The sequence below is a fragment of the Vicugna pacos genome, chromosome 2, assembly GCF_048564905.1.
Source record: "Vicugna pacos chromosome 2, VicPac4, whole genome shotgun sequence".
NCBI classification, from domain to species: domain Eukaryota; kingdom Metazoa; phylum Chordata; class Mammalia; order Artiodactyla; family Camelidae; genus Vicugna; species Vicugna pacos.
The window spans coordinates 41,749,959-41,777,239 of NC_132988.1; the positions used below are offsets into that span (position 1 = coordinate 41,749,959).

General features: G+C 35.8%; 1 protein-coding gene and 1 pseudogene across 3 annotated transcripts in view; one reads left to right on the forward strand and one right to left on the reverse strand.

The window, feature by feature from the left end:
• The window catches only part of ANK2 (ankyrin 2), a 521,075-nt gene that overhangs the window by 256,994 nt on the left and 236,800 nt on the right, over positions 1 to 27,281 (reverse strand). The gene's annotated exons all lie outside the window — the stretch shown is intronic.
• Positions 16,485 to 16,970, forward strand: LOC116283385 (peptidyl-prolyl cis-trans isomerase A pseudogene; annotated as a pseudogene).

Below are 27,281 nucleotides of genomic sequence, written 5' to 3' on the forward strand. Positions count from 1 at the left end.
AAAAGTGTAGTCTCAAGCCTGTTACTCCTGAAGACTCCTGGAGATGTTTTTATGTGCCTTTTATCCATAAAGAAATTTATATTCTTATTTTAGGAATTTTATTTTTACTCAGGAATTACTATATGTTAATAGCTTTAGCATCTCAAAGGAAACAATTTCACTGGTGAGGGAGAGAGAAGTGTGATCAGTACTTGAAAGGTTTACATTTGCATAATGTCAGTTAGAAGTGCTATTGGGATAAACAGTTTGAAAGAACATGTTTTAATTAGATTGTTTACCAAAACAGATTATTTGTTCTTGATAGTAACAAAACTATTTTTCACTGTTATTCTTCATGTGACCCCAAATTCAAACCATGCATCTCTTAAATTTTCATGAAATAATTCATATTTGCCTATAAATCAGTAAGGCTTAAAAGCCAGTAAATGTGGGTTTAAATGACTGGGCTATTAGTTTATATTTTCTATGGACCATGAATTATAGCCCTCTAACTCAATATTCCTGGCCAGTAAATTAGTAGCAAAAATCTCTCACTGTTATCCAAAATTAACTATAGAGAGATGACAAAATGTAATCTTAGAATATACTCAAATCTGCTGAAATCAAACATCAAATCAGTGATGGACATTTCAGATCTCAAGTTTTCCAACTCAATACCCTTATCATTAAAGCAGGAACATGAACACTTTCAGGCAATTCCAACAACCAATTCTATGTAAAGTTTCTGTGCAGTAGATACTGCAATAAATACAAAAGACATATCATTTGTTGTTTCAATAACACAAACATTCAAAAAACAATCCCCTTGTGGCTGCATAGTTGGCAGCAGGAAACTGAAGTGCTACAAAGTGCTCCTGTTGTATCCTTGGGTAGTTAGTAATTTTTATAAAGATCTGGATTATTACTGCTTTTGGATGCCCCTGCATATAATTAACTATCTCCTCCCTGCCCCACTGAGTTTAATTAAGAAAAAAAAATGAACTGTTTTACATAAGATATTCTTTTTATTGCAGCCTTTGTTTAATTGACCTATAAATAAAAATCTGTTGCTAGGCAGTCACTGTTTCTTGCTTTCAGCATGACTAGCACTTTTCATTTTATACCTACTCATGCAAAGTCATAGTCCACAAATAAGGAAGCCAACGTAGAAAACTAAATCAAACTTTCTTTGGAAACTACATTTCCAGAGGTAAGGCCCAGTCAGGCCTTTTCTGTGACATGGTGTTTCTGTCACTTTTAAATCAAATTAATCACTGAAAGACTAAGCACCAACATGGACAGTATGTGTTTCCAGCTAACAGGAGACATTCAGACCAACCCTCCCACTGGTAAAATATAAATCACATCTTCTTAAAAGCAATGAAGAGCTGACATGATAACCAGGAATTCCTAGGCAAAACTGAAGAAAAATGGAACTGCTGGAGATAAACAAGCAGAAAAATTCCTTGTGTTTCCTGAGTGTATTTCCTCGGTCATTTGAACTTTCATTTTGTAAACTTCATGAGCCAGAAGGCAGAAATCAAAGGCCAATGTCTACACAAGGTGCAGAGTCTAATAGGCTTCAATTGTGAGGGCTCCCCACAATTATCTGAGACCTCAGAAAGCTACACTCTTAAGCCAGAGGTGGAATAATAAATAACCAGCCCTCGAGCAGAGGTTTTATTGCCTGATGTTTGAACAAAACTCAAGACTTGAACTTGGTTTAGGGTGCTCTCCAAATCATTTGTGACCACAGAGCCTGGCAGATGTAAAAATATATCTTCTCTGAAGAAGTTATCTTCCTCCTTGGCCTCAAATTATCTACATAAATAATTTCCCACGTACAGCATATAATCAAAGACAACCAAGCATAGGGCAGAAACCATAGAACAGAGGAGCAGACCTATAAAGACTTGAAACAATGGAACTATGAACAAGGCCCTGACACAAAAGGAATGAATTAAAAAAACAAAACAAAGCTGTTCTGGTTCCCCAAAGTAGCATCACTTAGTTGGGAAGTTAAGCAATCCAGACTCTTCAAGCTCAGTCTTACCTCATTTTTTTCTTTACCTTTCCACCAAACCACACTACTGTGCATAAGAATAAATGATAATGAATGTTAGATAAATGGGCAATAAATGCATCACGTGAATTGTAGAAACAATAGGTACTATAGGGCTTTCGAACACTATACTTCTAAAGAAAAAGTTTTGATAACAAAGTAATGAATCTTAATAAAGAATTACAATCCTTAAACATTTAAGGATTCAAAACTGTCACCAAAATCTAATGGATACATAAGATGTCACTGAAAACATACAATAGAATATTTTTCACAAGTTAGAAGTTTTATAGGAAAAACGAACTTGATGGTTTAGGTAGAAACTTTAGGCAATGTTCAACCCAGCTAACTTTGTAAAATAAGAATATCTGTAGATTTTTTTTACTGTTTCAAGTCCTGTGATACACTTAGCTTTCAGTGTGTTCAGAGAAATGGAATAAATGAGTTTTCTTCCTCCCCTCACTTCTTGAAAGACATAGAGTAGAAGTTCTCTTAACAAACCTTTACTTAATAAAATGTCTCCAGTGCCTCTGTGAATACTGACTGATGCCCAGTATATATGAAAAGCTTGGAGCTTACCAGCTGTTCTATACAATGTACAATTCTTCTCCCACCAGCTAAGCTGTGTGCCTACCAAGGGCCAAGAATGTTTCTTACTAAACTTTTTATCCCACATGTACTTGCTATTGCAATTATATAATTTAAATAAACATTATCTAACAAAATACGGGTGCCAAAAAAGTAGTTGTTATACGAAAATTCATATAAATGCTTTGTAAGGACTTGATAAAGATGAATTCCTAACAAATATGTCTGTTGAATTACGGGCATGGCTGAAACAAACATAAAATACTGGGAAGAAGGCTTCAGAAATATCTAGAAATTCTACAATCAACTTGTTCTGCAAGTGTCTTTAAGTTTTGACTTCAGTTAAAAGATGCCAAACTGGAAAACACAGATGAGACAAAATATAGATGAATGCAATTGTTTATTCAAAAAAGGTTGGGAAATTTGTAAACAAAACATTCTTAAACAAAAGATTTTGATCCTACATCAAACTATCGGTAAAAGAATTCCAATGTATATGTTTCAAGTTAAAATAAAACATTTAGGGTATGTGTGTATCATTGTTTTTGATTCTCCACTTTAACCAATTTTTTTAAATTAAAGGATAAAAATAGTTTTGATAATTTTATAAAACAGAGCTTCTTTTGTGTGATGAAGGGTTTTGAGTTTGGGTTTTGAATTCCAACTTAGGCTCTATAATTTTGGGTATATTACCTAGTCTACAAAGGCTTCAATATCCTTTGATATAAATGGAGATAATGTCTACGAAGTAGAACCAAGAGAAATATCACATGTAAAACATCTAATAGGTGCTCAATAAATGGAGATAATGTCTACGAAGTAGAACCAAGAGAAATATCACATGTATAACATCTAATAGGTACTATGATTATTGTTTTGAGAAAAATAAACATGAAGATAAAAGCATGAAAAGGAAGAAACGTAGCCTTATAAGGCAGAAACACAGGAAATAGATAGGAAATAAGATAGGATGACCCCTCAAAGTAGTGTGGGTAGAAAGAAAATGCTGATCATTTTGGATAATCAGCATCATGAAGAAGTTCACTCTTAAGACTATTAGGTAACAATAAAGTCAACACATACCTGGTAACAAGGAATGAGTCTTAAAATCAATGAAGCTATGGTCTGAATATTTGTGCTCCCCCTCAAAATTCATGTGTTGAAATCCTAATGCCAAATGTAATGGTATTAGTAGGTGGGGCCTTTGGGAGATAATTAGGTCACAAATGAGATTAATGCCCTTATAAAAGATACCCCAGAGAGCTCCCTGCCTCCTCTCTACCATGTGAAGATACAAGGAGATTCCTGCCACCTGGAAGAGGGCCCTCTTCTCATCCTGCCGTGTTGACACCCTTATCTCAGACTTCCAGACTCCAAAACTATAAGAAATAAATTTCAGTTGTTCACAAGCTGCAAGTATTTTGTTACAGCAGCTAGAACAGACTAGGATGACACATGTGCCTCAGAAAGTATTTGTTAGCCCCTATGAAAGTATAGCTCTTTAGAGTCATTTTACTTAAATAAATTCAGCACCAAAGATTTAGACCAGTCCTCAATCAGAATAAAGGGACACCCTACAAAAGCTTCATTTTAATTGGAAGAACAAAGCAAAGAACAATAACCATTTGGCTACCAAGTAGGCACAGTTCCAATGGAAGGCTCTATAATGGTCTCTTTTCAAACAGATTTATTACCAGGGTAAAGTAATAAATAGGCAGGAGATGGAATGCTTTTTCACTCTTAATTAATCCTAAAATTCAATTTTAGTAAAGGGCAAGACTGACCCACTTACAAGAATAGTTTTATAAGTACACAAACAGTCTGTCAGTGTGGCACACCTCTGAAATACTGTGAGAAAATCTGTCAAACTAAATGCCTTCTTCACTCATAAGATTGGAGATAAAATCATCTTTCCAGAAACAAACAAAAACAAGATGTACAACCACACAGTGGGAATTACAATCACAACTGAAGACAAAGCCCTGCAAGGGGAATTTCCATAATTCAAACATCATTCTGCTTTTGTATTTTCCCTGCAGTGCAGTGTCAGCATTAGGATTTTTACAGAGGGAAAAATATTTACGATTCTACTCAAAGAGCTGACTCTGAATTTGGAAGAGTATTTTTGGATAAATCGGAGCAGAGGGTTTCGATTCTTTTCCACACCTCACTGGGGTTTCTGCAGAGGCAGCTAGGTGGCCCTTCTGCAATGAAAGCAGCCCCAGGTGTATCTCCTTCCCAGACTAGAACACTCCAATTTGAGAAAAGGATCTGGTGCTTAAAAACATAAGCAAGCATACAAACAAAAGCCTGAAAACTGAAATAAACTACATAAATGTGTTACCATTTGTCAGTAGAAATGAATAGAGTTTGGTAGCCCTCTGCTGGAGGAGAGATATTAAATTCACTTGCTCTAAAGGATTATTTGAGGAACTAAATTTTTTTATAAGGTTTATAGCACTACATTCATGCTGGCTACACACACACACACACACGCACACACACACATATAAATATATATATATTATTGTTGTTTAATGGATATTTTTTTCTATCTGCCAAGTCATATGATATAACATTAAACTGGAAGAATCTAATGCGGATTATAAATTAAAATACCATGCAGGGCTTTAAAAAAAAAAAAAGAATAGAAATTGAAACAAATAAAGCAAGTGAAAATTTGAGCACAAGCAAGATATTTGTAGGTTCCTGGTTGCCAAATCCCAACCTAGGATTTCTCTTAACCTCATTCTAAATTAGATCAGCATATTTGTAACTAATCAAAAATTAACTGTTGAAGCAGTCTCAAGCTGTACACTAATATGCATTGTCAGATCTAATCTTACACATATTTGACTAAGACAATATAATCAGGCTTTTTGCTTAGAGTCGGAAGATTTCTAAACATGATGGCGGAATCACTCTAGGATATTCAACTCAATTTGGATGTGCAATTTCTGAAACAAGTCAGGTCCCAGAATAATACTATTTTTATAAAAATTGTTTCACAAATGAACTTTCATGCTTGTATCAAACCCCATTGGAAAATTTTTGTATTTTAGTCTCAATAGTAAGCCTCTAAATTAATGAGTCTCGAAATAGTCTCTATAGATCTTGGAGCATTTTTTGGTTAATTTTTAATGTTTTTTTGTTTGTTTGCTTTTGGTGGGGGGAGTAATTAGGTTCGTTTTATTTTATTTTTTTAAGTGGCCGTGCTGGGGATTGAACTCAGGACTTCATGCATGCTAAGCATGCACTCTACCACTGAGTTAACCCTCCCCCCAATTTCTGGTTAATTTTATTTCACATACCCAATCTTATCAAAAATTCTGTCTTCCTGTTGTATCACCTAAAACTGTTTCTTAGTTTCAGCCCTCTCTTCACATGCCCAGCCTCTGTCACAACTGCTTCCTAAGCATTGATTCCTAAGCATTGATAAGGTTTTGCCTGGTCCAGTCTCTTCAATTTTCTCATCTCCTCAGCAGAGGCCACTTGGTATTCACTTGCAAATTCTGCTAATCCTGTCCCAAGGCAAGAAGGGTTTAAGGAATTCTTTTTCAATTCCTCAAAATGCAGGACCAACTCATACTTACATCTCAGTGTAGATAACTGCATTTATGCTTTGATTGTCAAAATTTAATTCTAACTCATGCTGGTAAAACGCCTAGGACTTCAGAAGTGCTACCTACTGACAAGAGTTACCTGTCACCAATTGGTCATCAGTCTAGCGAACATCCAAATCTACTCTCCTCCTGAATATCCATCTCCATGCTTTACATATCTGCTGGCACACTGCAGTCAAGCACATAAGACCCTCCCCATCTGTTTGGAGTACCACCTTTTTCCTGAGGTCATTTTCTACTCTCAGCCCAAGTATTGAGAGCATTGAGTCTAGCTACTTCCTGTTTCTGCTTTTCATTGTTTCCTCAGCTAGACACAGCCAGATGAGGTCCCCAGATACTACAGTTTTTACCAAAATTATGTTCTTCACCCTCACCCTTTATGTTTTTATTTCACTTATTTTAAATCATTTTAAATCACAACTCACTTCACTTGCTTTTTCTTATTATTCTGCCTCCTCTTTCAGTTTTTTTCTCAATTACACATGTTTTTCACAATTCTTTTCTCTTCTTTAACAACTGTCTAGATTTGTAAAGCTCTTTGTGATAACAACGTTTTCAAAACATTTTTTTTAAAGGCAAAAACCTGCTTTTCTTTTCCTTTTCATTTCCACCCCAGAATTCTCACCATGTCTCCATCAAAATCACGCAAAAAAAAAAAAAAAAAAAAAAAACCAGCAACTACATTTGGAAAGACTGTCGCATTTTCCTGGGGAAATAGAAACATTAAATAGGGGTTATACTCTTAGCTTACTATGGAAAAAAGAAACAGGCTAGGGGGATAATAACAAAGACAAAGGAGGTTTGCCCTTCAACCTGTTTCCAAGGCTATCAAATACTCAACAAACCCCAAATGTTGGAGATCCTTGATATTTTAAGAAGTACTGCTCAAGTCAGCATTTTGTCTGTCTTCTAAGGGAAAGAACGAAAGGCGCATGGGAGGACAGGGACAAAAATGACAACTAATATATTTTAACTTGCGAAAATCCAAATATTAGTCTTTTATTACAAAACGGGCTTAAACACCTTCCTCTTATTTTACACTTAAATAAATATTCAGATGTGCAGAAATATCCCATGAAATATTTATGTAATATCCTAAAAAATGACAAATGGATATATCTAACTTGTATACTCCATCAACTTTATATAGCTGACTTTTAAAACACTGACAATAAAAGCTTGTACTTCTAAATGTTGATCAATCATTCAAGGCACAAATTATATTCAATAATGCATTTCCAGAGATCCCATGTGCTTCAAAACTACTAAGTACCATTTTAACTGGCTTTTGCTTAATTAGTGCTAAGCAGGATTCTAAATTCTTTGAGTCATTTTCAATAAATTCATGATGATGTATCCTGGAGCGACTTTTGACCACTTTCAAAAATTGCCATTAAAATGTCAGTAATATTCTTTTTTTTTCTTTCAAAAAACATTTTCTACTTAGAAGAAATCTTTGGTCTTAGATAACACAATTTTTAAACAGTTGATGTTTTTGTACCACAAAGGCTATCAAACTCAGTCAATTCCTGGCTATTTAAGCTTTCATTTCTTAGCCTTTAATGCCACATCCTTTCTTTTATGAATTTCATTAAAAAATTAAATAAGTGAAAAAAGATGAAAAGTTTCAAGTCACCTTGACTATACTTAGTCATAGTATTTGTATTCCACATTAAGGCCAATTTCATCTTATGCAATGGATTACAGCAAATTAAATTGCAAAGAAAGCTCTATTTGTGATTTAATCACATCAGGAGTAGACAAAACAAGGATGTATTCACTTGGGTTTGACAAAACAGATAATATTTTATTACTGATTTCTCTAAGTAGATGAAAGTAAGTAAGTTAAGTGAATATAACAAAGAGAAAAAGTAATTCTATGAAGGACAGTAGAGAATAATTATGTGTTGAATATATGTTGTATTAACTTTTTTTTTTGTACTGTTTCATTCTCCCTGCCTCCCCTCTCCCTGTGTCATACTTTTCTTTTGGGCCAAAGAGAGGAGGAAAATTAGACAGATAGGGGAAAATAACTTGGAACAGAAAATGGAGTCATTCCCCAGGGACACAACAAAAGCGAGAAGGATTAAGATGAGAAGGTCCTAGAAATTCAGTTCAGTATAGTTACGTGCTTTCAAGATACCTGGAAATGCCTTACTAAGTTACAAGTGACTTCTATGATGCCAAATCTAATAGATGTTTGTCAGTCCTCATATTATTTGAACTTCTAATAGGATTTCATACAGCTGAATACTCTCTCCTCTCTCTGTTCTGGCTCTAGAATTGTCTGTTCTCCCTCCACCATTTTAGCTATGCTTGAGTCTTCTTTGGGTGTCCTCCTTCTCCATCACGTGAACTCAGACAGGCAGAACCATCCTGGGGTCTTCTCTCTTCTCAAGCTATCCTGCTCCTCAGCAGCATCTATTCTGACTAGTACTCAGCCAAAAACCTGGGAATTGTCCACATTCAATCTATCTCCGAGATTTGTAAATTTTTCTACCTAAATATATCTTTGTCTATCATTCCCTTCGTCCCCACAGCCACCAGCCATCGCTGCCTCTCACCAAGCCTATCATAATAGCTTCCCATTAGTTCCCCGACTTCTACTCCACCCCTCCTCCATTCCTCTGAGTGAGAAAGTATCATGTTATAAATTGGATCCTGCTGAACAAATGCATAAACAAGTCCAAGGAATTCCCACTGAGCTTACTGACAATTCCAAAGCCTTCATGATCTGGACTCTCTTTGCTCTTGTCGCCTGACTCTGCTCCAGAGACGCTGGCTTTCCTTCAGTCCCTCCATGCAACAAGCCTTTTCTCACTTCAGGACTTGCACATCTACTTCCCTCTGCCTAGAATATGGTCTTCATTCTTCTCTTCATAAAACTCTCTTACAACAATCTGTATTCTACTTCTTAGCCTTTATCACAACTTCTACTAATAAAGTTAATTAGGTTTTTGTTTGGTTAATGTCTTTTTTCCCCCATTGTAATGTAAACTCCGCCAGGGCAAGTTCCTGGTGCCACACACACTGACTGGCATGTAATATGGGCTCAGTTTTGTTCGATAGATGGATGAATGTGTGAATGACTGATTGATGACCAAGAACACTGAAAAGAACGCTGAAGAATTTAACTTCCTTTAGAGGAATTATTAATATACTTATAATCAGAAAAATATAATATCTGCTTCCTTTATTCTGATCTAGATTCTTTCCCTGGTCCCCATCATTTTATTTACGGTTCCTCTTGTCTACTGCTGTGGACAAAAGATGATAGATACAATAATGAGAAAGAACATGCCAAACATAGTAATTTAAGGTCTGAACACTCCCTGTCTTCATGCAAACCTCCCAGTTAGCCACACTCATCATTAAAATGGCTTCAAATTAACAAAGACATTGTTAGGTGGATCGTTAATTTTCACCTATAAAGGTACTCAGAATTCTTGGAGTATTTAAGCAAAATTAAAGGCTATCAGGGGAAAAAAGTCACAAAAGGAAAAACAGGTAATATAATAAAGGTATGTTTTAAAGAAGTATCAGTGTCACAGAGGGAAGATAGCCAGAGAGAAGTCTCTCCTCTGAGAAAATGAAAAGCAGTCTAAAACTTCCCCTGTGAAAAAGTCCTGAGCAACAACTGCATTAAAGTATCACCTCGCACTATTTCCGTACTTTGGGATCCCAAGATTAGGGGGAGGCAGTTCCCACCTCCCGTTACAGCAGATCTGATGTTCCATTTCACCAGCCCTGCCAATCAGCACCTGGTTCATGATCTTAGTTGATGTGTAATTGTTCTCTAAATTCACCTGCTGCTTTGAATCTAGCAGTGATGCTATTCTGCCAAGATACCACTGGAGGCCAGTCATGCTACAGTATGAATTCCAGCCACACCCTAAATTAAAAAAAAAAAAACTAAAATAATAAAAGAACATTACAATATCTAAAACAATATTATAGTGTTATAATATTATTAATTAATACTGCCATAGTATTATATGGTAGATTGTTACAATATTATTAATTATTATTAATTAATGTTAGTAATATTAATATTATAAGATTACAAAACAATGCTTTGTAAGTAAATATAAATAAATGTACACAAGTGTAATTTCAAAATCCAACATAATAGTAAAATTTCTTCTAGGGAAGAGATGGAATTTGATTCTGATATTTCAATTAAACACCTGCATTGATCCAAAGATAACTAAATTTGTTGACTATCTTGACTGTGGTGATGGCTCTTATGGTCTATACATACCTCAAAACTTATCATATTGTACACTATACTAAATATGTGCACTAAATATTTATGTTGATTATATCTTTAAAAGTTGATAACATAAAGAAGATAACTGAAGTCCATATATATATGTGTGTGTGTGTGTGTAGAGAGAGGAAAGATACACTCCCTTCCATGGCAGCAAATTCTTTCTGGACCTCTCAGTGTTGAAATAAATATTTTGAATCCATAACTAAATATCTTCCTTTAGAAAAATGTCCAAATTTTTAAACATTATATAAACATGGTTTCTCAAGGCTGTCTCTTTTCTAATGACACAAAGTCTTTTGTCTCAGAGATATGTTGACAAGAAAAGTCTTTATTTATCTATGAATCTGATAATTAAGCAAAACAGCATTCCCGTGGTTTTTGAGAAATCATTCTTTTTTTTTAAATCACAGAGCACCTACCTCAGTGGGATACGACTTGCAGATATATTAAAATAAGCAGAAAAAAGCATGACCTAATTTAATTTGCATTCACTTAACATCCAATTCAATTTAAATACGTATTCAATGTATTGGCCATATGTTCACCAGGAAAATTATCATCACTAATTGAAAAAGAGATACAAAAGCAGCAAAGTAAGGAAGGTCCAATAAGTTCTGCTCACTTACAAAAGTTTCATAATACACTCTTGTCCAGCATAAACACTGGCTGAGTTAATTATGAATTCGAAACAGACTTTTCAAGGCAATGAAAAATTAGTGAACTCTCCAAACATGTAAATTCTTTGTTATCACGGTGCTGATATTGTGCTACGAATTCCACTACCAGAAAAGAGAAGCAACACATTTTGGAGAATTTCCTAATGGAGAGCAGACAGTTAGGGTGAAGGCACTGTCTGCTACTCAGGGAAGGTGTGTTATCTGCCTACACTGATTCAGCCCGTGTGCTCACATGGTGCCCAGAAAATAAGGTGACAGAAACAGGAGAGGAGAGCAGACTTTTATCTGCAGCTTTAATAAATGAGCTATTACATAATGAGCAGATTTTTCAAACAGCAAATTATCTCTTATGGAAATAACGGACCTGGAATTAGATATAGGTAGTTAGGGCACATACGTGTGATTGAAACAGTAATTTAATCATTTAAATGATTTTCTGAAGCTTCTAAAAGTCCCCAATATACTGCCACAAAAGAGCGGTCATCTCAACACCCTATTACAAATTCCCATCATTAAGATAACAAATGCATAATAATTGGGTTTTGCCAGTTCTATGAAATCAACAAACTAGTACTATAAGCATTTTATAGCACTTTATATTCTCATATAATATCTGTGAAAGTCAACGAGGTTAAATGACAGGTCCAAGGTCAAAAACATGAGACGAGAATATAGTGTATCTAATCCACACTCTTTCTCCCACTGGGCTCTTTACCTGGAAAACCTTGCTTCTTTTAAATTTTCAGCTGTTAAAAGCATATGTATACTGGTATAACTTCGGACAACAGTTTTGTATTACCTCATAAAGTAGAAAATGTGCAAAGAAAAAGCATGTTTGATTATCTGTACAGGGAATTTTGAAAGAAACTTACCTCAATTGCCATGTGATTAATAAAATAAGGCAGTATATTAAAGAAGCAACAACTAAAATAACTACTGCAGACATTTATTAACCACACACTATATGTGAACAATACTCCATACACCTTATGCCCATTACCTCATTTAATCCTTACAATAGGATGAGGGAGGTATTATCATTACCCCTATCTTCTAGGCAACTGAGTGAAGATTACAGAATTAACTTGTCCAGAATCAAAGCAGCAAGTGACAAGGAATGGACGGAACTAAAATACAAGAATAGAAAGTGACCCATTCAAGACTGCACAACAAATTACTGGCAGAATCCAATCTTTTTAGGTCAGTGCTTCTCAAGCTTTGGTGTGCACACAAATCACCTGTTGATGTAAACATAGGTCTGATTCCCTAGGTCTGGGAGTCTGAGAGTCTGTACTTCATACAAAGTCCAGGGGATGCCCATGCTTCTGGTCTGTGGATATCTTTAATTTATACTATTGTTTCTGCCAGTATGTCAAGTTACTTCTCAATAAATCTTCCTTATATTTACCAAGCTTAACATTTATTAAACTCCAGTCCCCACAGTCAGGAGGAAGGGCAGCTCTACACTGTGATAAGTATTGCATATAACTTTGCTATTGTGTATAGTATATACTTTGACCACATTGATTTTAATCCTGTAGCCAGATGCCATTCTAAATAAATCCAAATATTCTGACCCTAATTTACATCTCTGCATATTACCACATTCAAAAAATAACTCTGAGAATGAACACTGGCTCTATTCAAATTAGAGGAGAAAAATAATGTTTAGAGTGGAAACATGATTTTATTTTATAAGTTTCCACCAATCTTCGTATTGATGAATTTTGTTTTTATCTATCCTTATGGTATCTATGATTACAAATCCTTAAATTTTTCATACAGTAAGTTCCAGAAGCCCAATACACTTGAGACTCCCACTCATTATTAGAGCGTCTGAAAACAGGCCTTTGTGAAATTCAGTGGAGGCTGGAATGCATGTCTGAGAGAAACAAGCAGAAAGGTGGTAAACAGAGTGATTAAGAGCAGACTTGGAAATCAGACTGCCAGGAAGCAAGCAAATCCCTATGCCCTGCGAATTTAGACAGATTTTACTCCCTCTCTAGGCTCCAATTTTCTTATCTATGTAAGAGGGCTATCTAACAGGAGTGAATGAGTTAATTACTATGGGACTCAAAATACTGGCATGTAATAAGCACTCAATAATGTTAGCTACTATTATCAAAAACTAAATTTTGATAATTTTTAAAAATTATTCATGCTGAATCCATTCTTTGTTTCAGAAAGTAGAACTATAGGCATTTGGTCATTTTTCTTTTAAATAAACCTTAAAATTGCCAATTGGTAGGAAATTCTCCGGGAAAAATTTAATAATGACAAACATGGCAGAACATACAACATTTAAAAAATATAGAGAGAGATCAATTAACACATCTTACAAAGACTGTCCCAATCCAAAATTTGATCAAAGGATTCAGCTACTATTTCACTTGCCTAAATTCCTAAATTTAAAATTCAAAGTCATTTGGATTTTTTTTTCTTTGTAGCTTTACAAGAATATTGAGAGAAGTCAAAATTTCAGGCCGTGTTGACTTGCATTTCAATACGATGCTGAAGATGGCTGATAAGTATTTTTAACACAGCAGGTGCAATCTGTGCTGAAGTACTGCTGCCAAAATCAGGTTTGATGCTACGGTTCAAAGACAGGCAGCATCTATACCACTGCTGTTCAGAGCTTGATCAAGGGGCCAGTAGATGCAACTCTTAAGTTCTTCTTTCCTCTTTGCATCCATACACCTGAGACTCTCCACCTTCTGTCCCGCAGTAGCCCCAAAATTCTTGATTATCAAAAGTCACAGGGGTGTCTGGATCCTTCCAGCCACTGTTCCTTCACCGTCTTAAACTCAAATGCTGAGCAGGGGAAGCAGGTTATATAAGCATCAGAAGTGGAGGTGATGGTGACTATCTAAAGAGGACCGCTTCTGTTAGGTCTCAAACCATTAGGTTCAAGTGGAAATGTGGCCCAATATTACCGGATATTCTGATTTTATAGAGAAGCTGGAATTCTGGGCTTTTGTGTGAAATCTTCTATCAAAATATTGACAACTAAGCCAATTTTTAAAATGTTATGTGAGCTGAACAAAATTTGCCTATAGTTAGGCCATGTATTTTCTAATACCCAGATATTATGGTAGAGGATGCAATTTGAACAGACACACTTACATTAAAACAAACCAAAAAACAACCAAGACCCACAGGAAGAAACTTTTAAATCCTTACAACGTCAGTTACTGGAGCCGTTTAAAAACAGATCACTCAGGGCTCATTTTCAGGAACTTCTTTCTAAATAAATTCCCCAAATCTCACATAGCACCCCCTTAGAAAGAAATCCCAGGAGAATATTTTTTCGTAGCACCATTTAGGTTTTCCGTTTTAGAACCCATTTGAGCACACTGCAATAATATTTTGAGATGCCAAAAGAAATTAGATTTTGGAAGGAAAAGGAGTTTATTATATAAAATGGTAGCTTATCAACTATCTGGTATTTTTATGAAAGTCATACTCAAGGTTAGAATAGTTCTTAGAAAGAGAGAATTTAACTGAGAATCTTATTCGGGGGGAAAGCCTTTTAACGTAGCAGGCATTTCTGCATTAGCCAGGACTATTACATGCCCATGTTACAATTCCACAGACTTCTTGATATGACAGCATCTGAATCAAATAGTATTAAATATCCAAATGTTAGCAAGACTTTGACTTTACACAACTTTTACTCATTGCTTGATTCTATGCACACAAACAATAACAAAACACTTAAAAAATCACATTTCACGAAACTAAGTCTAGAAGAAAATTCCCATGCCCTATGAACTAGAGATTGCCTTACATCTCTTTTTCATCTATTTTAATCTATTAAAAGGTCCTTTCAACTGCAAATCTGAGCATCTTCTAAAAATCCTAACACCTTAGATTACCATGGGCTCTATTTGTGGGTTTTCAAGGTATCTTCATGCTTATTATCCCCTTTCAAATATCTGCATCACAATAGTAAAGTAGGACAAAATTAGAAGACACATTTAAGAATCTAAAGCTCTATCTTCTTACATTCTTCAATGCTTTGGTAATAATGCAACATAATATACTAAAAATTAAAAACAAAACAAAAAAAGTGACCAAGTAAATATGGTCATAAAATGTTTACAGCCCTTCCCATCAGGAGACAAAATCTATTTTCCTTCCTTTGAATCTGGGCTGGCCTCGTGACTTGCTTTGACTAACAGAATGTGGTGAAGTGGCACCGTGGGACTTTTAAAGCCTAGGTCTTAAGACACCTTGCAACTTCCTTTTCCACCTTCTTGGAATGTTGCCTTGAGATCACCATGAAAAATACTGATTGAGCCTACTGGAGTAAGAGAGAATTTAGGTTGTTGTCTCAAACCATTAAGTGTTCAGGTGGTTTGTTACGCTGTGATAATTAACTAGAGCAGAACTATGGCTCTGAACGACCAAACGATGTGTTTAAGCAGAACTGAGACTCATGATAAGTGAGACCATGGACATTAGAGCCAGAAAGGCCTAGATTCCAATTCATGATCTAGTTATCCAACTTCTCTGAGCCTCAGTTTACTCATCTGTAAATATGGTGCTAATTATATCTGTGTAAGAAACTGTGGCAAATGCACAAATGTATGAAGACCCAAATGCAGATAAATGTTAGTTGCCTTCCTGGCTCGGGTCATTTGTCTTCCATTTCATTACCTTTTGGAGACATAAAATGTTCTTTTCTAAATCACATCTTGTGAAAGATTAATATTCTGGGGTTTTTGAGCTTTGTTACATAAAGCTCGTAAAGCAAGACTAAAATCACGCTTTTAGGCACGTGAGGCCACTTGATAATAATGTGCTCTGAAAATCTCCATTTCAAAACTGTGTTTGAAAATTAAGGACGATGTTAATGTTTTGTTCATATGGACATGCATATTCTAAAACACCAGTGCTGTCTGCTCAATCCTAGATGAAATGTGACTGTTGTCAGCCACTAACAAAAGGCTCTCTTGCATAGCCAGAGAGGCGCCTGTGAAAAACTCCCAGTGACGGAAACGTGTCCCTCAGGGAGCTGCTGACACCTCTGAGGAAGCTCAGAGTCCCTGAGCTCATATTCTACACAGCCCACGGTTCCCAAGACATTGCTTCACCATAGTACTTCTAACTCTAATGAAGAGCATCCAGGGATAGCTGACATAGTAATTTGTCACCCAGAAACCTATCCAGTGAACAACATTCATGAGTGAATTCTGATTTCTTATAGGGAGCATACAATGCTCTTCTAGGAATTCTAGAACACTTACATATCCAAAAACAGTACTAATGTGGCTTTGCAGATGCCACCATTGCCAACTCCCAGCCAAAGTCAACCCACCCTGTTCTTTGACATCACAGATGAGGACACATCTCCTTCAAGCTATTTGCAGACAAAATTACAAAGACAGCAAAATATTTGCATTCTGAGCAATGGGGAGAAAGGTTTTGATTGTAAGGGTTCTTGCTCTCACTCAGTTATTCTAGGGTTTATGTGTTGGTTGGGTGGTGACTTTACACGTGATAATGGCACTAATGGTAAATCCATCTATAGGGAGAAATTTCATGATGAGAACTCCTTCCTGAAGCATATAGTCCTGGCATCTTTTCCATGGCAAACACTGGACCAACCAAGCAGTTCCCAGTTTTTCACTTGCACTGACAAGACAAGTAGTTGGATGGCTCACGTAGGGAAGAGCAAAAGAGGGGATACAGTGGAAGCCATGGAACACTTTGGGTCAAGGAATGGCAGGACCAGCAAGAGGCTCACCATTGTCCACTGTGGATGACTCTAGTAAATTTGACTTGTGTTTTATTTTAACCACCAGGTCATTCCTTATGTAGCTCAGGAGGGCACCCCTCCACCCCCATCAGCAGACAACACCCTATAATCTTCGTGCTCTCACTATAGTTCTTCAAGGTCCCCATTTTCATATCTCCGTAAAGGTCTAGCTGGATTGCAGACTTAGGTATGTGATCATGTAATAACAAACAGACAACAAAAGAGTACCAATGAAATTATTACATTGGGAAACTTCATGTTCAGAATCTAGAATTTACTTATAATTTATTTCTAAAAGTTTCCAGCCAAGACAGAAGACAATAGAGCAAATAAATTTTAAATAATGATAACAGTGATTTAAAACATGTGGCATCTTCTGAAAAGTAATATTATTTCAGCAAGAAATAGTGGTTAAAATACATTACTATATTTATATCTTTAGAACTTATAGAAAGTCAATTTCTATGAGAAAACCAGGATATCCATCATTTTGAAAAGGTAAATAATTATTAAGTAATACAGCTATAACCTGGAGATCTTGATTTTTTTCCCCCAAACTGAAAATTAAAGTAGCCATTTGCCGACACTGGAAGGATGGATAAATCATCTTCCTTTGATATTATTAATCTGTCTGTTAACAATTTTCCCTGCTTTTAAGTGGCAACAGCAACAAAAAAAAACATAGAGAAAAACAAAGAGTTTAACATCATGGATAAAAATTTTAAACTCCCATAGAATAAAATGATTCAAATTTAAAAAATTTTTTTTTGGGGGGGGAGCCTTCATCATTTGGTTTTAATCTATTTTCCAGCCTCATCTCCTATTATTTTCCAATATACATCTTTGGTTTATTGCTTTTTTTTTAACCTCATTAAACATTTTTCCAAACCTAAAAATATGCCTTGACTTTGGCATGTGCTGCCCTGGATGTCTAGAATGCCCTTTCCTTCCTTCTCTTCCTGAAAAACTCCTACACATCCCCCAAATTCGATTTCAGCATCATTGACCCCCCCAGTGCAGTTATGCTAGCCACTGCACTCTGTTCCTTTCCTTATAATAGCACCTAACACATTATATTGGAATTTATTTGTTTATACATTTATGTGCTTTTTGAATATAAGTTTCTTGGAGTTAAGGGCTGTCTTAGTCACTTCTGTATTCCTATCTCCCAACCTGCCACACACAGTAGCACTTATAATGTGGTCTCTGGTGACTTCTGACCTTATCTCTGACCATTCTCCTTCTTGCTTCCGACGCTTCAGACTTACTGACCCCTCCAGTCCTCATCAAGCGAGCCAAGCAAGTTCGCTTCTAAGGCACCTGCTGTTTCCTCCCCAAGGAGTGGTCTTACCCTGAGAATCACAGAGGCCACTCCTTCTCAGGTATCTGATCAAATATCACCAACACTCCTTTCCTTAACAACACTAGTTTAAACAGCCATCATCACCCTTTATCCCCTTACTGGGCTTTAGTTCTGGTCATAGAATTCATTGCCATCTGACATCGTCTGTCTTTTGGTTTGTTTTCCTTGTCTCCCTCTCATACACACACACCTCCTCCACTAGAATATAATCACCAGAAGGGAAGGACTCTATTTTATTCACAGCAGAGGCTCCCTGTACCTAGAACAGAGCCCTTCACAGGGTGAGCACTTAATCATCATTTCTTGAAAAAAAGAGTGATGAATGTTTGCGTTAGACTGAATTGCAACTATAGAAAAAAAATCTATGAGTACACACAAAAAATGGAACATAAATATAATTTTAAGGTAATACAGCAATCAACCTCTTTTCAAATTTTTCTTTAATTGTATTGTGCTGATTTTTTTCCATAAAAACAAAATAGTTTTTAAAAACAAAAAAGGAGAGCCTTGCAGATGTACTGTCTTTTATTGACTTCTGAGACCCATTTCAAAGGTACGCAAGGTGCTCAAAGTATATTAAGAGAGTACAGTGGTTCTTATATGAGTTCTGAAGCAGTTTTTATGTTTATATTAAATATATTACATTAGTTCTATTGTAGTCATCAATCATCTGATCAATGATCAATAAATATATAACATCAAACCAGCTTTTGAGTCAAAATAAAGAAAAAACTGTAAGTAAATTGACTTACATTATACAGAGACTCAAATCTAAAAGCAATCTTGCTAGCTCCTCTGATTTTTCCATCTTTCCCTTTTCGGTCTACATTCATGTAGAGCTTCCAATAAACTGTTCCAGAAGATGAGAAACTATTTCTCTTAAAGAAAAATAGATAAAGGTTCTATAAAACCTAGTGACAGAAAGTTCCCCTTTCCTCTAAACCTCTTAGGTTGCCCTCCAAGCCTGTGCTGGTGGGCCTTCCCTGCCAAGTTCCTCACAGCCAGCCCCTCTGCTAACAGGGCCTTCATGAAGTTCTACACTTTTATAGACTGGCATTTTAGTTCTATTTTCTCTGTGATGAACTTTCTTTGATCTGCCAAAGAATTTTAACATGCAAAGTCATAATTCGCAACCACAGGTACCTTCTGGGTAGGCAATAAATACTGCCACTGGGATTAATGAATTTAAAAAAAAAAGCCTACAGAAACAAAAGTGCCAGAGAAACCTATAAAGGACGGGGATTGATACAATAAAGTTAAGCATAAGTAATCCACCTGGAAACAAAAAAATAAGTACATCACCACAGGTATGGGAACTGATTTAATGGGAGATAACTAGAGGTAGAACAGAGACAGATTAAAGAGAAGACTAAACTACAAATCAAGAAATATACATGGGTCACAATACGTGAGGAAGCACAGAATAAGTTCAAGTTAATTATAAATCTAACCATAACACATGCCTACTATAGCATCTTAGTTTTTTGTATGTGTATATATATATATATATATATATATATATATTTATTGAAGTACAGTCAGTTTACAATGTTGTGTCAATTTCTGGTGTACAGCACAGTGCTTCAGTCATACGTGAACATACATATATTCATTTTTATATTCATTTTCACTGTAAGTTACTACAAGACATCGAATATAGTTCCCTGTGCTATACAGTAGAAACTTGTTATCTATTCTATATATATCAGTTAGTATCTAGCATCTTACTTTTTTAACTGGTTTTATTTCCCAATGTTTATAACTATTTACTGAGCTATCCTTTAAGTTCCTTTTCTGAGGCCTATATGTGGATAATAAATTTTAGAATGATGTCACATTTTTAAGTCAAATATTTGTAATGTAACTGAACCTGGTATCTTACATTTTAAAAAGCATCACGTGTCTCTCCTGAACTCCTACTCATCCTTTCAGAATCAATTCAAACATCACTCCTCTGGAATCCCTTCTACAACACCCATTCTATCCCATCCAACACTGAGTTAGCCTCTATTCCTAGGACGTATAAGGCTTCCTGAATATCCTTTCATTAACTTTATCAGACTCTATGAAGTCCCTGCTTACTCTCTGTCCCTCATGAGACAGTGATCTTCCAGAGAAAAGTGACTTTGTCTTTTATATCTGTACGAAACAATTTTAGGCAATAAAAACTCAACCGCGTATCAATGAATACAAAGGTGAAAAGTCAACTATACTAAGAGTATTTTTGAAAAACAACAGAAAAAGCTCTGGGTTCATTTAGAAATAGACTGGAGCTACAATTTTGATGGCCTTTGTGGATTAAAAGAAAAAGATCTGTCCACTCCTGGAATTCTCCTCTATAAATATTTAAAAGCTAATATGCAAGATATGCCTGAATCAGCAAAATGAACAAGCCAGTAATGCTGATCTGTTATTTCTGTCACCTTGTGACTCTCACATCACCTGCATCAGTGGTCATTTTCATAGATCGTACAAACTGAAAAAGTCAAACTAATGGTTCTTTCCAATGTTCAGATAGATGTAGTCACGTCAGTAATGGAAACAGCATTACAAGATTATAGTTCTCACTCACATAACCCTTACAATCCAAAGGTTTTTAAGCTAGTCATTGAAACACCATGAGTCTCATATTTCTTGTCCAAAAAGGAGGCTAATAATATCTTCTCTTTCTCAAAGAGTCATTGACAGGTTCAAGTGGCATAAGGACTTAGAAATACTCTGTAAAGTACTGTGAGGACACAGTTACTCTTGATCATAGATTTATTTTAGCAGCATTGAATGCTAATATGTCATAATCATTATAATACAAAATGATGTGTCATGTGTATCTTCTAAATAAAACTCTCATCTTGCTTAGCAATTTTCATTTAAGCCACCACAGAAAGAGGAATTTTTATCCCTTTACTTAAAAATAATCACCAGAGGAAAAGAGGAAAATAACTATTTTAAACTTCCCAAATCTAAGAAGATCTCCATAATCATCCAAATGGGATTCTACCTGATGACAAAACAACTCCTCTAGTTCTAAAACAATAATCCTAAACGTATTCACTTATGGATCAACAGTGTTAAGTTTCCATTTTTAAAAATAGCCTTCTTTTTAACACCATTACTAAAAAGGCAATTTTCAGAGGTTGCTTGAATACAGCAATCGTAGTCACTCTCTTATCATAGCAGAGGAAGCAAGCTATTCACGAAAAATTCACACTGCCCTTTTACAGTGAAGGGTTGTTTTTGGAAAATGGCCACCCACTGAAGACCTCATCTTCCCACCCCTTTTGCATTTGGTTAGACTGTAAGACAGATTATGGAACCCAAGCGGAAGAAATACACACCCACTTTAGATAAAACTCTCCTGCACAATTCACCACATTTCATTTCCTCAGTGGGTCAATCCCAAGGGAGACCTCAGAAACCCAATATTAGAAGAAACAGAGTCTCTATCAACCTAAGTCTCTAAACAAACCTGTATAAACCCAAATTCCTGACAACTGCATGCAAAATGTACAGAAGCCTGACTCCCCAAGCCACCATCATGGCACTAGACTTTACATAAATAAAACTAAGCTTCTTTTTGCTAAGCCATGAAATTTCAGTCATGTATTATAGTAATTATCAGCCATAACTCTTACATTACCTAAATTTAGCATAAAATCTAAATATCCATTAGAGATATATTTTCAGAAAAAAAATTACCTGAATGAATTGATTCAGAATACTAGATATGTAAAACAAAATAGTTTACATACTTGCTACTGGCTGATGTTTTTTAATGACTGAGATTTCTTATTTCCTAAGCAACACTGTCACTATAAATCAATGCACCTATGTTGTGGTTTTGAACTTCAATGCCCACATGATTTTGCTTGGCCCAGAGAGCTTTACAGACTACATAATGGGAGGAATACACCGTCATTACCCTTTCCCACTCCTTATACCGATCAGTGATGGACCTGGTTTGTGCCTCTGAAAGAAGATGGAACTGAAGACAAGATACAAATCACTTGTGCACTCGAACTGCAGAAGTAACTAGGAAATTATAGAGACTTGCATTGTCCTCTCCAGATGGAGCAGAGGGCATGATTCAGAGAGTAACTCACATGATTTGTGCCCAAGCTGTGCAGACATGTCCCCACCTTTGAGATTCAGACAGATTTTGTAGCTTAATTTAAGCAGGGCTACTTTCACAAAGATGGCTCAATATTTATAGCAAAATTTACATGATATTTTAAGAAACATAACAATAAACCCTAAATATATAAAACTTAAGGAGAGAACTAGGAATAAATTACTAAGGCAGTCTGTCTTATAATATTCATAAGATGCAAAGGACATTGAGTAGGAATATTTGAGCCCTGTTTTCTCTCTTCTCTTGTATAATGTTCTCAACTGAAACAATTATCCACATCAGAGGAATACTCTCATGTGGGTTTCAAATGCTGAAACTAAATTGGTTTTGTAAACAGTCTAATGAGTAAAATGGAAGGGGAAATTGTGCACTAAAACTAAGCATGTGCCAATTTAATAGTCATGGCATTTCATCGTTAATAATAGTATAAAATTATTATATAAATTAATAAAATGTATAGCTATTACAAAATCTGAAAAAAGTAATAATCCCATAGAAATGAGAAGTAATTCATTCTTCTACCAAATAAAGCTGAATTTTTGTACACATTTGTTGCATATTTAAATGCAAAATGCAGATCATGCAAATCCAAATCCAATTTAGTATAAAATGTTTAACATTTTTGTATAACAGGTTTTCATGTATTATTTATTTGGCAAATATTTATTGAGGACCTAGAAGGTGCAGCAACTGCTGGGAATATAAGTAGGATCAAGTTATTTTATGGGGAACAAGATAGAAAAGTGTAGAATGTAATGATTGAGTTTAATTATAAGGAGAAAAGATTTCCTTTAAGAAATAATATCTAATCTGAGACTTGAGAGATAAGTGGCCAATTTTGCTTGTTATTAATAAATAATTTTCACTATCATTAAAAGCACTTATCACTTAAGTAAAATCATCTGAAGTCTAAACCAACTATGACATGTTCCCCACATGTGACTTAAATAATTTATTCAATCATCAAAACACCTTGCAGAACCAAAGCAGAACAAGGCAAGATTCTGCTGAGAATAGTCGTTATGCCAGCAAAAATTTCCCCAAGAATTGTCAATGATAATGAATTTTTCACATTAAAGGATAGACCCTTCTTTCTATTAAATATTCAGTTTCTTATTACTTTATTACTAAATGGTCCTTAATGTTACTAGGATTGAGATAGTTGAATTAGTGATTAATTTAGTTCAGTGAATGCCAGCTTTATTAATTGGGAGAGAATGGCCAGTCTAGCTGGGCATCAAAGACTGTTACCCTGGAATGAAATTATGTTCCTTTAAGGAACTAATGACTATTTAGAAATATACTCCTTTTAAACTTAAAAGCAATCAACGTACATAGAGGCGTCCCACTGATACCTGTTAATGCTGAGCTTAAAAATGTAAAGTGGTAAATGGTACTAGATATATGCAGTAAAAATCTTATTAAAGGCCTAATTAAATGAAAAGATAGTCTGAGTTAGTGAAAACTATACATTATAGTTTTTAAAAAAGAAATTCTACTTCTTTAAAATATATAAAATACTAGATTTCTGGAGTCTGATAAAAATAATATATGCTTTGTAATACCTTTGAAGTGCTTGAAAATAGTTTGTTCATGGATGGTATAGATTAAAATGTTCCCATACAATTCTGTTTGTACTGTCAGTGCGTTGATAATGGATCAATGTGGAGGTCACCACACTGTCCCTAATGGGTCTTTCTGTGTCTTTTTTCACAACGATCCTCCCCCTCCCCATCTCTGCTATTCATCCTTGGTTTCACTTTTTCCCATGTCTCCCTTTGCCTTTCTGAACTGAGGAGACTGATTCCAAATACAGTTCCTACAGGGACAAAGGTGTAAAAACAAAGAAAAACGAAATCAATGGGTTACTCGTCCACTAACCAACAAATGATGGGGCACAGACTTAGGAAAAACTAGTAAGCAGGCCAAGCCAGCTACAGATGTGACAGATTTTTTTACCCCAAGTGGCAGGATTTCTTCCCTTCCCTCTGAAGGGTTTTTGCATATACTTATGGTGATTCCAGGCTTGAATATTTTAACCTGTAAGAATATAAAGTCATAAAATGGGTTTTCCTGCGTAGCTTAGTCACTTACAATTCATAATCATATAAAAATTGGTCATGGCTCAGTTTAGAAAGTGATCTTTCACTTTGATTAGAATGAAGCTTTTTGGGGTATATTTTCTCAAAACTATATGGGAAGCAGGCTTTCCAGAATGAGCACTTGATAAGCAAAACTGTTTTCCCATCAAACGATTTAAAAGGCTTCCCAGGGCTTTTATACCTTATTTTACTATTCCTGATTTTTTAGAATCTTTTAGTGATAAGGAATAACAATGGAAAATAGGACCATTAGAGGGTGACTGTAATATGATAGACGGCCCTAACAAACAAAACCAATTTCACCTCGATAAGCCACACACAAATCTCTCCCCGGGGAGAGCCACTGCGACTGTTTTGCTCTCAAGATCATCTCAGAGCCCAGTGAACCCACGTGGCAAGTGCATCATTCTCTAAAGTCACAAAGGACCTCAGCCAGGTTAGCCAAAACTGCATCCGCCAGAAGCAAGACTTTAAGAATGTCAGGGTGGTGACCAGCTCTCCTCTCTTAAATTAATGATTAAAACAGCTTTATATTTTCATCTTTGATTAGGTTTGAATTTTTTTTGCTTTTGTTCTTGTGTAGGTTGCACCTGTTTTACTAGGAGAACTTGAGGAGTAAGTGAGCATTCTCTAGGTTTTAATTTCCCTTTTAAAAAAATAAAGGGGTTATAGGAAATATTCTGCAACTTTCCATCTTTGAAACTATCCTCTGAGAAGCTCTGATTTGGGGAATTAGCGATTTTATCTATGTATTAAAGTATGAATTTGAGAAGAAAGCCGCTTACTATTTTGCATTACTTTTATATTAATGGCTATCCCTAAAATACTTTTTGGCAGTTGGTTCTTCTAAGTGGTTCAATGTTCCTTTCTGAACTTTGTCTAGAATATTTATGGATAAACATTGCTAGGTGTTGAGCAGCAGAGGCTTTACAATCAGCCTACTTGAGAGGTTCCAAATTTTGATCCACTATTTACCAGTCATGTGACTTTGAGTGTATTGCCCAATTTTTCTTAGCCTCGGTCTCCTCATCTTTGAGATGGCAATAACAATAGTATCTCATAGGACCAATGAGAGGAATCAATGAGACAAGGCACCTGGAATGTTTTGTATAATGCCTGGCACACAGGAATTGTTCGATAATTGCATTTACATATTCTTACATTTCTTTTCTCGACTAGATTGTATCTAGACAGAGAACACTTCTTGATGTGTCACCCTAGACACCCAATCTAAAAACCTGGTGGTCATCCTTACACCCAATCCATACCTGTTGATTTCACCTCCTAAATATTTCTTGAATCCTTCTTCTCATCCCTGACTACCAATGCCCTTATTGAAGAAATCCCCACCTGGATGATAATAGCATCTGTCCATGTTTTCCAGCCTATAGTCCACAGAGCTGCCAATGTGACGTTTTTGTAATACAAATATTACCATCATTTCCTCTCTTCACAAAACTCCGTTGCCTAAAGAGCAATTAGCTTGGCTTCTAAAGATCTCAAAAAATATGGTGTCTGCTCACCTCTTTTGCATATCAGGCTTTAGGGAAAAAAAGACCATAGGGTGATCTCACAGAGAACATCAGGAAAGGTCTAATCAGTTAGGTAGAAAGAGAATCAGAACAGTACACACTACATCAGAACAGTTCTGCAACAAACATCAACAGTATTTTTCCTTTTTCAAAATGGCAGGAATGCTGATCTATAAATTAAGTAATGAAACAGCTCAAGAAAATACAGCAGGACAGGCTCACACCTGGGCATTTTTCTATTCTGCCAAGGAAAGTGTCTGTCTACCATAAAATTAATAAACTTTTGGAAGGCAACAAAAATAAGTGCTGATAACTCTATGAGATTTAAGCTTCATTTTAGGAAAAAGAAATCATAGTTTGTCTGTGTCCAGCCTACGCCTCGGACAGACTGTAACCCCTAAGTCGTGAATAACGCAGTGCTTCACTTGACCTTATTTCCCCAGCCACTACTGACCAGCAGCATTCAATATGCTGAGAGAATAATGTCGTAAACAATCCTCAGCAACTCTGCCTTCTGGAAGTGCTGCTCCTGCCAATGACATCACAGCTTGTCAGCTCAGTATGCCACTGACATGTGGGTTCGCTTTAAATGGTGATAATAAATAGCATCAGACCATGCAGTTGCGTTGCATTTTGAGATCACATTACAAAGCAGCGTGAGGTCCCGGGCAAGGCAGGAGGACTGATGCTATTTTACTATCTCTTTAGCATCACTAAGTACTTGAAAAGAAAAAGAAATCATGTGGAAAATGTGAACATAACCATCTAACGACTGTTTCAGAACTGTAGTTTACGAACTTCTTTCTTATGTGCTTTATGGGAAATCATAGGAGAAAGCCATTAAGGGTCCTATTTTCAAGATAAATACACTGAAGTTCAATTGAGTTTTCCAAGGTCATGCAATGAAATGTGGCTCTCGACGTGTTTTGTCTTCACATTTTATGTATTTCTCCCATGAGCAGAAACAGATAGGACAGTCCTGAGTGGTGTCTGCTTTTTTGCAGTCATATTCAAGATATGGGAGCAGGGCCCCTCTTGAGAAGCCTGGGCTTCGACTATTGTTCTCTGTAATAGCGTGGATGGTCATCTGCTGGCTTTGATTCAGTAGCCAGTTGTAAAAAGTGAACAACACTTGCATAGAAGCAAAGCAGAAAGCAGCCTTCCTTGGGGACCGCTTGAACTCAGTAAATAG